At 48.0% G+C, this 13,904-nt stretch overlaps 1 long non-coding RNA gene across 1 annotated transcript; it reads right to left on the bottom strand.

Moving 5' to 3' along the window:
- Nucleotides 1-6,173: 6,173 nt before the first annotated feature.
- Nucleotides 6,174-10,056, bottom strand: LOC130575629 (uncharacterized). The gene is made up of 2 exons (XR_008965581.1): nucleotides 9,975-10,056; nucleotides 6,174-6,693 (listed from the first exon to the last, which is right to left on the bottom strand). It is a non-coding gene; the product is annotated as an uncharacterized LOC130575629 (long non-coding RNA).
- Nucleotides 10,057-13,904: the final 3,848 nt, after the last annotated feature.

The raw sequence follows: 13,904 nt of genomic DNA, 5'->3' as shown, positions 1-13,904 counted from the left end.
CCTGATAATTCAGTGCTAAACCATCAGAGAAACACTATAAAAAGGGATTGTGGCGAGGCCTCTTACCCTCTTCTCCCTACCAGAGATTACGAACTGTGGAAACATTAATTAAGGCTAAAGTAAAGAGACATGAAGATAGATTTTAATTGTTCTGGGTATTGGCTGAAGYATATTTTAAACATGTAGTTTAAAGTTGTTCCATTTCCTCTGTTTCAGTAAATATAAGATCTGTATAGTCCATAATTATATAGACAAGTTTTGATGACTGCTTTCCTCCTGTGCAGAAAAGTTTTTCTCAGTTTTGTTCTTGAAGAGACTCTCCCATCAGCTGATTTTCCATGCCAATGGGCATAAATTAAACAGACTAACCAAACATCCTCAGAGACAGAGCAGGCTTGGCCTAGGTTTATTTTTGTCAACATGTCTCATCATTCCTGGATTTTTGAAGTTTACTGTGGTTACCCATCTCACGTGTCTTGCAAATGATGCAAATTAGGAATGAGTCATACAGGCAGAGCAAGAGAAAAACAATTAGGTGATAATTCGGTGCTGTGATAACCAGGCTGCAGGTTGGTAACTCCTGTGCAGAATTTAGATACAGTGCCAAACAGCAGTGTCCAAGTCAAAAGTGCAAATGGGTTCACAAGAAAACTTAYCATTCTAGGATTTAGTATAGTTATATTTATTTAATAGGGTAGCTCTTAAATGTATCACCTGAAAAGGAGAGTCTTTATTGCCAGAAACTGGTAGAACAAAAGAGGAGAAATACCACTTCATGCCCATTCTGTTTTCGGTAGTCCAAGCATCTTCTCTCTCAGCTGCCCCAAAGCCACCATTACAGCTTGTGTTTGAGCTGCCCTGGCAATGCTTAACGTGCTGTGCTGATTCTTCCCCAAGCCCACAGCATGGGCTTAAACACTTCCCAGCCACAGGAAAATGCACTGACCTGACTGCCCCAGAGAACGCAGTGACTTTGACTTCCATTCCTGTAACGTTATTGTCAAATACTCCTCGACTCACATTGAGAATTTTCTTCCATCACATTTCACAGAATCACAGAATGGGTCAGGTTGCAAAGGACTTGCAAAGGACAGTGGCTCATCTGGTACAGCTTCCCTGCCCAAGCAGAGACACTCTAGAGCACACTGCAMAGGATTGTGTCCAGAGTGCTCTTGAGCATCTCCAATGAGGGAGACTCCACATCCTTTGAGGGCATCTGCTCCAATGTGCAGTCACCCCACAGCAGTTAGTTCTTGTGTTCAGGTGGAATTTCCTGTGCCTCAGTTCCTGCCCATTGCCTCATGTCCTATCGCTGGGCACCACTGAGCAGAGCCTGGTCCATCCCTGACCCCTCCCTGCAGGYTCTGACAGACATTGATGAGTTCCCCTCTCAGTAATGTCTTTTTGGGCTGAGCAAGCCCATTTCTCTCAGCCTTTCCTCATAAGAGATGCTCCAGTCCCTTGGTCCCCTCTGTCCCCCTCCCCTGGATCTGCTCCAGGAGCCCCTCATCCCTCTGGCACTGAGGAGCCCCAAACTGGACACAGCAGCCCAGATGTGCCTCCCCAGGGCTGAGAAAGGGCAGCATCACCTCCCTTCCCCTGCTGCAAATGCTGCAAATGCTCTTCCTGCTGCTCCTCCCTGGCCACAGGGCCCTGCTGGCCCACATGGGGACACTCTGCTGTCCCCAGGATCCCCAGGGCCTCATCCCTCTGCTCCCCTCAGCTCACCTCCAGTCTGTCCCCATGCCAGGGGTTGTTCCTCCCCAGTGCAGGACTCTGCACTCGCCTCTGTAGAACTTGAGGCAGTTTTTCTCTGCCCAAGAAGAGGAATCATCTCTCCAACTCATCGAGGTCCCTCTGAAGGGCCACAGAGCCCTCTGGGCTATCGGCCACTCCCCAGGTTGGTGACATCAGTGAACTGCTGAGGAAGCCTCTGGCTTTTCCTCCAGGTYACTGAGGAGTGAGTTAAACACGACTGGGCCCAGTGTGGAACCCTGGGGGACACAACTAATGACAGGCTCCAAATAGCCCCTGTGCCACTGGCTGGTGACCCTTTGGGCTCTGCCCCTCAGCCAGATCCCAATCCGTGTCACTGCCCACTCCTCCAGCCCACAGCTCAGGATTTTGCCCACCAGGATGTGCTGAAAGCCTTGCTGCTGGGTGTGACTGTATGCTGGCTGCTGGTGGGGATGGAAGAGCAGCCGGATGCATCCAGCTGGAATGACCTCAGCTATTCAGAGAAGGGCACGAGAAAGTCTCTTTCCTCATGGCTGAGCGCACAGCACTTCAGCAGCAGGCTGCCTCCAGCACTSCCTCCAAAAACTCTGCTCTGAAACACAGCTGAGCAGCAAACCCCTGGGACTGTGGAGGAGAGCTAAGCACACTAAATGAAAATGGCAGGCAGAAAATAYCTTTCTGCACCACAGCTACAATGCCTACAGATTCTGCTTTAATAAAACCTGCCCTTTTTCTTATTCTGCAGGCAGCACACTGTTTTCTGCTCGTGGGAGATGTCTGTGTCCTCCAAGATCTTGGTGGGAGATCACTGAACAGGCTCCATTTCCTGGCTGCCAATGGCTCCTTTTCTCAGCTTGTGGGTTTTTTTTTTTTTTCACCTGCACACAAGTTTTCAGCTTGTTGAATTTATAGGATCCTATTCTGTTTGGAAGGATATAAAAAATAACTGAAAAATGAAATCATAGAATCACGCCATGGTTTCCATTGGAAGGGACTTTAAAGACTGTCTTATCCCAAATCCCTGCCTTGTTCTGGGGACAATTTCCACCAGGTTGCTCAGGGCTCCATCCAGCCTGAGAGCACCCACTGCCAGGGATGGGCACCCACAGCTTCTCTGGGCAGCCTGTGCCAGAGTGTCACCACCCTCACAGTAAAGAATTTATTTCTAATATCTATGCTAAGCTCTTTTCTTTCGGTTTAAAGCCATTATCCTTTGTCCTATCACTGCTACCCTTGCAAAAAGTCTCTCTACAGCTCTCTTGTAGCCCCTTTAGGCACTGGAAGATGCTAGAAGATCTCCCAGAGGCTTCTTTTCTCAAGGCTGAAAACCCCAATTCTCTCAGGCTGTTTTCACAGGGTCACCTTACTGATCTCCTCTGGATTTGTTCCCAGGGCCACGTCATTTTTATGGTGGGAGTTCCAAAGCTGGAGGCAGCAMTCCAGGTGGGGTCACATCAGAATGAATACAGGAAATCACAGCTGAGGATGTTTGCAATCTTTCTCTAGGAAGGAACCCTGCAAATGTACTGCAATGAAGAAGTAATACCCTCGCTCTGGTTCTAGAGGGGAGCTGTGCCTCAGAGGTTTTCAGCTTACYTACTTCACTTTGCCTAAGTATCTGTGAAAAAATGGAATCTTCCTTTRAACTCCTCATAAGTACCAGGTGAAATGTGCAGTTTTGGTGATTGCTCCAACCACATTTATACACCACATTTTCAACCATTCTGTTATAAATGACCTGTAAATTAGCAGTGTAATTTGATCACATGTTAATTAAGTCAGTACTATTAATGACAATTTGATGTCATGAGCTAATAACCCTCATCTCAAGTATCTTATGACCTAGGATGACTAGACCAAAATTAACAAAACAGAAAATTGAAGATCACTATGTTTATTGTTTACCAGATATCCTTAAATTCAATTATTTAATTTTTAGATGTAGTTGGTTGTTAGGACATCATTTAGATGGAACATACAAACTGCTGTTCAAAATCTAGAAGCATTAACATTTAAAAAAGAAATAATTTTTTTTAAAAAGTGAAGGAAGAGAAAAGTGGAGACAGGAAGAAAAGCAGAAACAGGGTGGAGAAAGCCAATGATTATCAGAGATGTCAATACTAAATTCCATGCATTGTTTATTGTACATACTTCATAATTTGGGGGATAAATTCATAAAGAGGGTTTCTACAGATTCTCACTCATCCCCCAAAATGTTGCCCAGAACTGAAGCAGGTCATTGACTGGTGGCTCTCAGGAGTCTGTTTTCACAGGTACCATATGAAGACATTTTAAACTGAGGCTTAAAAAAGCCTGACAAGGTATTTTACTTGTTGTTTTGATGGATGATGTAATTTCTGATTTYGGATGATGTAATTTCTGATTTTGGCAATGCTGAGATACCACAAAAAAGGCGGTTTTCATAGCGATTCAGCCCTGAGCCAAAACAGAAAGTCATTTAATTTGACTAAGCATCCAAACTTCTGTGGGTTTTTCTGGTCTGAGCCTTTTGTGTTTTTAGACTTGACACTGTCACTGCCAATTTTGTTGGCCAGATATGCAGTTCTGTGAGCTTGAGAATTTCTGGGCTAGGAGACCCAGATGCCCTCACTGCTGGATAAACCGTGATTTCTGCCCAATGTGGCCTCTGCTGGGCAGCAGGAACACAAAGCTCAGGTTGTAATGATTACACTGACAGTCCTGAGTCCAGCTGGTCCCACACCCTGTGGCCCTGCAGGACATCCCAGGTCACATGGGAGACCCCACAGAGTGACCCCACAAGGAGCACACACCATGGGGTCACCATGAGCACCCCAGCAGCTACAGGGTAAACCACGATGCCCTGGGATAGCAGAGCCAGACCCCACTGTCCCCCCACAGGAGGTGAACCACACCAGTGGGATACAAAGCAAAGCGCCCTCGCATGGGTGTGGGGTTTTTTTGGGCAGCCTGYTCCAAGTGCCCCTCAGAGTGGGCTGCCAACTTTCTCTTCCTYTCTGCCGTGCTCAGTGGGACCCTGCAGCCCTTTTGGCATGGGACATCCCACCCTGAATCTGCTCCCTGGTGCACCTGCTGGGTCATTCAKTCCTTAGGGCACCCTGATATCCTGYTCATCTCCCCAGAGCATCTCCCAGTGGCTCTGTGCCAGCAGCACTGTGATCCCAAAAAAGACTGTACAAATCATACCTTGTCAGTTTATCACTGCATAGGCGTTTGACGGTTCAGGGTTCTGTGTGTCTGTGCTGCAAAACTGTCCCCATCCTCCTGCAGAGCTACAAAGGAAGTGGTCAGCAGCTGGTGCCAGTCCAGGTAGGCTTCTCCACCTCTCACCCCTTCCCCAAGGTTCTCTGTCACCTCCTCAGCACAGCATTACCTTCACCTCTCCAWCACCGTGCTCTGCCTTAACCACAGGTACAGCCTGGTCACAGCAGCCCCACCCTTGCCAGACCCCTGAAAACACCCAACAATTAAATTGCCCTATGTTAAAACCAAAAMAGTACACAGAACAAAGAAACACACAAAAAACATGAAGCAAAAACCTTAAAACACCCAACCAAAAAAAAAAAAAACAAAAAACCCAAAAACCAACTAAAACCAAAAAATTAAAAAAAAAACAACAAAACCCAAAAAAACCAACAACAAAACCAACCGACTTCCTGTGTCTTTGCAGGTTGAGAGCTCCTTCCAGAGTTGCAGCCYGTGTGCACTTTCTCCCTGCTGCACACCATTGCCCACCACAAGATGATGAAATAGGCAGGGAGGATGGCATCATGACCACAAAATATGATGCAACCCAAGATGCTGCCACATGAGGTCAGCTCCTACACCTGCACCTGTGGGACACCTCCCCCACACTTGGTCAGGATGACCCYCCTCTGTTTTCTCCCTCTGGGCATCCACACTCCTCTCCTGCACATGTGGAGCAGGAGGGGATGGTGGCAGCCCTGCTGAGAGGCACAGGGCACACAYACACAGCACCCAGACCCATGAGGGATGCATGGAACAGCTGACACTGGTGCCTTCTCATAGCACATGGGGTCCAGAGAATAGAAACTGGTTTTAAAGTGCAAAAAACACCAGTTGTTTAGTGCAACCTCCTTTTTCCTGTTTCCCCTATTTACTTCTCCTTTACACTCCTTGGAGACAGTCGGTGCATCTGCAGAGCAGTCTCTGGTGAGGAAGAACACGGTGTCCTTACCCTTGAAGGGAGACTTGTTATTTCTCACTTTTTTGTTTGCATTATTAATGCCAAAGGTCAKCCTCACAGCTTTCCCTCTCACACCAGTAACCAACACCCCTCAGCTGCACAACCACAGCCGGAAATGTGCTTGCTGTGAGAGGACACACCATCCCCAACACAGGGTCGTGGATGCATGGGAGAAGCTTGTCCCCACATTCAGAGCCAGCGTGGATATCAAAAATCAGCTCAGTGCTGGTTTTACATTCCCTGAAATGTACARTTTATTTTCCCTGGAAATAAATGAGGCAGGATCTCTGATGTGGGGGTCACTTAGCAAAGAGGGGGTGATGAGCTGCAGTTGGTGGTGCTGCATGGATCTGCTCCCCACAGCAGSGCTCTGCTGAAGCCAAGAACTGGGTGGATCCAATGGTTAGGTCAGGACAGTCACAGACATTCAGGGAGGACAGCATTGCTGTCACTGACAACCTTGTCCAACCACTTCCAGTGTCTCCTCCTCTTCTCTGGGGACTGCTCATGCTCACAGAAAAAGCACTGGGAGCCCAAAGGGAGTCCTTTTTGGCAGGAAGGGACAAGCTCCCTTCCATTTCTGTGCAAGGTCATGGCCACCAACACGTTTGCTCTTGCAGCCCTTCGTGCCTAAAGCTCCTGGGGCTTATCTGCAGAGCAGCTGTGGGGGACTTCCCATTTCCTGGGAGGCTTTTGTCTCCCGTTCAGAAAAGGCAGCAAAAGGCAGCCCCTTCTTCTTCTGTGTGTTTCTGAAAATGAAAAATAAAAAAGGAAATKAGCTCATTTCAGCGTTATCAGTCACAAAGTTTTAAAGTGAAACTACCTCACAACACGGGATGTTGTCAGCACTCTCAGACTAAATCTGTTTCAGACTAGTGATGAGTCAAATGGTCCCTCTGYCTTCACAGCTRGTTGCCATCCTGACAGCTTTCACCMAGGCACAATCTCATCCTGCGCCACTTCTCAGCCTGCACAGCCCACAAAGGCACCTCCTGTGCAGAGGTTTCACACCGCCACAATGTAGCTTGCACAGCCTGCAATGGAAACGCCMCAGCCTCCCCCAGCAATGTTCTCTTGTGGAATTTACCACAATGGATGGTAAATTTACCACAATTTACCACCCTACAACGGATGCACATCAGCGGCATGTGTGTGTGCAGATGTGCCGGTTTGGGGCAGGGGAACAACCTGCTGCCATAGTCCTGCCTGCTCCTGATGTCTGTGGTGATGCATTCACAATAAAATCTCATTCTTTTGTGCTTTTTTCTTCCTAAAGAGACATTTTGAAGTGTAACCTAAATCACATTCCCTTTTTTTCATTCTTTGCTATTGTAAAGACATGGCCCCAGTATCCCAAACAAAACACACCTAATGATTTATTCACATAAATCACTGGCAATTCAAATTGTAAAGGAGATCCTTTTGTTATTACATTGAACATACCATCTACCTTTTTCAAAAGTATCTATTCTAATCTTTAGAGGTGAATCAAATATTTAAACACTTTTTAAAGCCCTAAAAATTTGAAGGGAGGATGTTTCACAAAAGATACTATATTCCACTTTGGTTCAGTCCCTGCATTCTYTTATTAAATCTTTCYACCTTTKGCTCTAAGTTCAGAGAATYACAGAATCATAGAAAGTCTTGGGTTGGAAGTGAGCTTAAAGATCTTGTTCCAACCCTTGCCATGCACAGATCAGGTTGCTCAGAACCCCATTCARTTTKGTCTTGAACACTTCCAGGGGATGGGGCATCCACAGCTTCTCTGRGCCACCTGTGCCTGGGCCTCACCACCCTCACAGTAAAGAATTTCTTCCTAAAATCCAATGTAAACCCACCCTTTGCCAGTTTGAAGCCATTCCCCCTGGTCCTGTCACTACATGCCCTTGTAAAAAGTCCCTCTTGGTTGTTCTTTTCAGCTCCCTTCAGCTACTGGAGGCCACACGTAGGTCACCCCCAAGCCATCTCTGCTCCAGGCTGAGCAATCCCATCTCTCTCAGCCTTTCCACATAGGAGARGCTCCATTTAAAACCTTTTCCACTCTAAGTCTCTTTTGTGGGATTGAGGCACACTGAGAGATTCCTTATCCGAACAGAGATTGTTCAAACAAGGCACTTCCAAAACCCGTCTCAAAGAAATCATTGTTCACAGTAAYCTGAAAATCCCCCGCCCATGCAGAACAGCACCTGTGCCATCTGGAGAGCATTGGAAAGGTACAGGGGAGACACTGCAGTGTTGAGGCACTGGCTCTGTGCAATATTGGGAATGCCAGGTTCCCCTGCTGGTGTCCAGAAAAGCTTGCTTGGATTCTCTMACACTCCTGTTCGACTTCACTGATTCACAGCAATCACCAATAATGAGCCCTGTGGGGGATACCAGGTTGCTSCCTCAGCTGCAAGGCAGTGGCATGCCAGCTAAGCAGCAACTGTCTCACAAATGGGATTTCCCTGATTTTCTTTCAACCCTACGCCTCTGCATTGACTATACACAAAAATTACAACGAAGTGCGGGGGAGGTGCAGGAAACAAGGGAACCAGGAAAACAAGGGAGGCAGAACCCGAAAAAGATCTGGCAGAGCAGCAAGCAATRAAGAATTTCAGAAATGGAGCACATTCACATTCTCAGCAAAGATAGCAAGACAGAAAACAGCCGTAGTGACCGTGCAAGGGAAGACCTCTGCACAAACCCAGCAGCAAYGGTGCAGCTGTGCTAGCGCTATGCCTGGCGTTTGCACAGACACCTACACACGAGGAGGAGAGCTCTCCAGCAAATACCAGCCTCAAGGAACAGCCATCAACGCCAGTGTTTACTTTACTAAGTACTACTTCTGCACAGCAGTTGCAAAGATTGCCTCTTATAAGGGTCAACTTCAAGGTGCTAAAACCCACTTGAAAAACTACCTAGTGAATCTTTCCTTCTCTTGCAACCTTTTCAGAAAGCTAGAAAGCTTTGGTGACTGCCCAGGGGCTGAAATGGGAATGACCTTACAAGGAAGCTACAGGGGCTCTGTTTTCTGCTTTCACACAAAATTCAGCTCACCAGACAATGTGCCCCACCTAAATTAGAACAGGTCATAGCCCAAGACCAGGAAAATTATGTCAGCGCAGGTTCCTCACAATTACTCCTTGACTAAAGAGCGTGCAGTCAGTATAAACTCTGGTACACTCAAGGAGTGTCTCTGCTAATCAACCCTGTCCTCAACCAAAAGTTACTGCTCCAGCACAAAAACTGCCTGGCCCATTCTGGCTTGGACAGGCACCAGCCCAGACTCATGTGAGTCACCTTTCAGCAGCATTTTGCTGAATTAGTGCTGCCTGCTTCACACAGAGGTGGTCACAGAGGAATAGGAGTGCATGTTCATCCCTCTACCAGTGAGTGACAGAGCACTGTAATCTGTGACAACCATGCAGTTCAACTTCTGCTAATTATCAACACTCAGATACAACTTCTGCTAAGAAAATTACGTGCCTAAGTTTCAAGGGAAGGAGGCAACAGAGAACAGTATAGGAGGGAGAGCCTARGAATTAATTGTAGGGCATTAGATAACAGCTAAACAGCAGATGAGCTCTGTGCAAGTCGGGTTATATCCCAGCAGTGGACGGGCAGCTCTCCTTAGTTTCTTTTCCTGGGTGGTGTGGGATCATCTTGTCAAATCAAAGAAAAATTAGGTGGAGAATTTAATTTAACTACTGAAAGCTGCATTAACCTTTTCCCTCACCACAGTGGAGGTGTCAGCAGCGCAGCAGTAGCTGCTGGAGGCCARAGCTTTATTGCAGGTGCCACCAGAATATTGTTAACCCGGAAMAAGACCATTTCCTTGAAAAGTGAGGTTGAGATTAATGCTTAAGGCTGAAGGATTTAGGAAGCTTTACTTGTAACAGTGAGAGAGGTCCCTGGAGGGAAGTTGCTGGAAAAGAGAAAATCAAAGAATTAGAGTAATTTAAGAAGAATTTTTAAAAGCCCCAACCAAACCAAAAAACTCCCACCCCAAAAAACAGACCAAAAAAATCTTATCCACGGCTGTCCTCACCCTCTCTCGGCATCGCCCACAGCCGCACGCTGCTGCACTTTCCTGAAATGACCTTGGTTTGTGTTCCTGACAATAGAGCCGAATTTCCTGCTCGGGGCAGAGACACACAAGGATCAACAGGAACTGCCGACTCTGCAGTCTGCAGGAACAGGAAAAGGGAGGCAGAAAAACAAACAGCGTCTCAGTTAACACAAGAGCTGTCAACACCAGTCTTGGGAAGATGAGAAGATAAACTCCAGTGATGAAACAATATCAGAGATTTATTTAAAATCATCGAGGGAGGCACAGAAACGGCTTGAAAATGATTCAGCACAAATAACTGAGTTCAAAGAAAAAACACCTAGCTTCCTTTCTCTCCCACTCTTGTTTTCGTTTCTGCAACATTCGATTTCCYTTCAGCGAGCCTGCCCACTGTTGTTCTGTGTGTTGAGACTATGTCATGTGCTGTCTTTCAGTGACATGATCCTGACAAAACCACATCGCCCAGACACCGGTGAAGCTTGGGGCACGTTATCTCAAGATGATTTTCTCTTTTCAGCTTGTGATTGTAGTAAATTTAAATGGCATTAAAGAAATAACTGGAAGGCTGCTCCGGATGGACAGTGTTCCTTGGGCTGCTGCTTTTCTCCCTGCCATGGCTGTGGCCACCTGGGGACTCTGCAGCCACAGCCAGAAGCAGTTTTTGTGGCTCTCTGGTAGAGCAGCTCCCCAGGGACCTGTGCTTCCCACAGATACACTTCTTTATTTAAGGGAATCGAAACAAGAAAACGTCAGAGCTCGCTGGTGGCTTTTGAAACCACAATGAACTGTGTTTCACTCAGCCCCTGTTGCACAATGCTGTAATTAGCAGCGGCCCCCCCTCCGTGTGCTGCTCCCCCCAAAATGGGCTGTGATTTACACATCGGTGACTCCCTCGCACACCAGTAAAACCCTGCGAGGATGTGGGCCAGATTTGGATCTGGAGTCAGCTCCCCTCTAAACAACAGGGAGTCACCCTGCACTGAACCACAGCACTCAGATACAAAAGCTGTGACTGCAGCAAGGGGGACACAGMACTTCAGGAGGTCTGGCTCACAGGTTGGTTTGTTAACCCATTTTGCACCCTAAAGTGTCCCCTTCACCCAGTTTTTATTACCTTTAACACTATTTTAAAATAAAACAAAGAAAATAAATGGATGTCTGCAACTTGGCTATCCCACTGGTTTATGCTCAGCTGCCCTGACAGCAAAGAATCTCCTCTCCTACATGTGCCCAAAAGAAGGGCCCATCTCTTTCWGCGACTGTAGGATCATAGAGAGAAGCTGCCTTTAAAGCTTATCTGCCCTCAGGGTGAGGAAGTGTTGCTGAGCAGGACAGGATTGAGGTTAATTTGGTTTTGGCCTCACTGGAGGAAGAGTAATTYAAATAATTTGCCCAAGTATTTGATCTGTCTCCAGATTCATGAAGAAGAACAAGCCGCAGGTCATACCCAGCTCTGTCTAAACAAGCCAAATAAATGATCAGAGTCACACACATGTGCCAGCAGCACAAGGGATCTGTGTGAGCTGTGGGCATTTTTCCTGCACAGGGTATGGCTGAGAGCTGAGAGCAGGAGGGGCATGTGGGCGTCTCAGTGAGGACCCCAGCCCCCGTGCTGACATTCCAGAGAGGCTGCTGTGATTTCTGGAGCAGCTTCCAGGCTGGGGCTGTGAGAGGTAGCCCCGGGCACCCCATGCTGCAGATCACGACGCCTTGGCCACAAGGGACGGCACGTCATGCAGACATCCTCCTGACCTGTTTACCTGCCCTGCCACCACCTAAAACCCAGCAAACTCGTTTTGAGGAAACAGTTTCTTATGTAACAGGAATGACGTGGCCAAAGGCCAGCTCTGCCTGAGCAGGGCTGAGTTACTAACAGAGGTGCTCACACAGTTGAAGARACCCTAAACACAACAGGTCAAGGAAATAAGGCTGCATGCCATATAGGTTATATACCAGCTGAGAGACAAAGGAAATACATTCTCCAAAATATCAGAAAATCCTCTGTGGCCAGCCTAAGCTGCTCTGACAGCAGGCCACAACCTGGCAGGGTGCACTGTGTGGTGCCAACACACCCAGTTTACTGTTTTTGGGAACATCCTTGCAAAAGCCTCATCCAACTGTAACTTTCATTTAGACATCTCACCCTGAGAAATGTCCTATCCATGAGCTGCCCTTACACTTGCCAGCCCTGCAGCACCAAGGGGGCTGAGGTTTCCTACACAGGGAGAGAAACCAGCCCTGTTTCCAGTGTGCCATTATTCTGGGAAATTGTAGGGAAAATTGTGTCTGTGCTGAGCTGGTGAATGGTTCACCTTTTAACACAACTTCAAAGTCACCAGCATTTCTAGACACTTGACTTCAGAGGCTGCTACCCCATGGGWTGGAGCTTCTCAACATCCTGTTGTAGGTCTGTACTACACTGTGACATCTGAAGTTGTGTTTTGATGGGAGAGGTAGTAATTTACTGCCTTTCAGCCACAAGTCAGTTCTTTGTTATGCCTGAGTCATCCTTGCTTTTTTTTTTTACATCAAGCAGTTTTCATTTTCCCYTAAAAGCAGAAGTCCTTGCCATGTGCCACAACATGAAATAACTCTCTCAGAGATGGGAGGCAGATGAGTGATCCATGTATCACTGTCAGCTCTCCTAACATTGTGCAACAACCACAAAGACAGGAGGGCGTCTCGGTTCCAGCTTTTGTTTCTTGCAAAAAGCACCATCTATAATTACAGCAAGCACAGGTAATCATGCCCTGGCATGTGTCAGCCAGAGCTATGCCTTGCAGGCCCCTCACTGCCACAGGGAGGATCCAGCAGCAGGATGGTGACCCCAAGTTGCAACTGGTACATGAGCACAGGCTACTTTGTCTCCCCATGGTTGGTTTGAGGGCAAAGTCAGCAMCACCTTGAATAGAATGGAAGTTTAKWGAATTGGGGTTATTCAGCGTGGTGAAAGGGAGGCTCTGGTGATTCTTTATTGCAGCCTTCCAGTARYTGAAGGGGGCCTATAATAAAGGTTGGGACAGGCTTTTGAGAAGGGCCTTTTGCAATAGGACAAAGGGCAATGATTTTAAACTATAGGTGCATGGATTAGATTAGCTATAAGGAAGGAGTTTTCTACAAGTATAATGTAACATTGGTACAGGCTGCCCAGAGAGGTGGTGGATATTCCATCCCCTGGAAACACCCAAGGTCAGGCTGGATGGGGCTTCGAGCAACCCGAACTAGCTGAAGATCTTTCTGTCTTTGTGGCTACAGGCAGCAAAACACAGAAGTGCTGGTCTAGATGACCTTTAAGATATCCCTTCCATATCAAACTGTTCTATGCTTCTGAGTTAATAACACCCCCTATCCCCTTCTTCTGCTTGTCCAAGCACTCTCCATCCTTCTGYCTCTTCCTCATCACGATCRCAACCCTKYCCGCCCTCCTGGGCCACCACCACCAGAAGCAGAGCCCACCCTCCCATCTCTCTTTGCCTACAGCAAACCCACCTCGCCCCTCTGCCTCTTCTTACCTAGATGAGGCAAACCCCTGGCCCGCCACAAGCCCACCCCACGCCTCCGTCCCCTTTTCCCTAAGCACCCCCCAACCCTCCACCTGGTCCGCCCCTCGCACTGCCCATYCCCCGTCTGCTCCTGCCCCGCACACCGCATCCCTGCACCCTTTCCGGGCCGGCAGCGGACGCGCTGTCCCTGTCCGAYGCGGATCGCCCGACGCCGTCCGGACACGCCACCACCTGCCCGGCTGGCGAGGGGCGGGATCCCCGAGCCTTTTCGTTACGTCAGGACGGGGAATCCCCCGCCGGCCCSGGCACCGCGCTTTTAGCGCCGCGCTCCGCCCTCCGTGCCTGCAGAACGCTGCAGCCGCCGACCCGAGCGGAGCGTGTGTGCCCCGTGTCCCTCCGAGCCAGA

This window comes from Malurus melanocephalus, unplaced genomic scaffold, assembly GCF_030028575.1.
Source record: "Malurus melanocephalus ecotype Western Australia unplaced genomic scaffold, MMel_1.1 scaffold_113, whole genome shotgun sequence".
Taxonomy (NCBI): domain Eukaryota; kingdom Metazoa; phylum Chordata; class Aves; order Passeriformes; family Maluridae; genus Malurus; species Malurus melanocephalus.
Note: the sequence above shows the minus strand (reverse complement) of the source record. Positions and strands in the feature narration are given on the sequence as shown.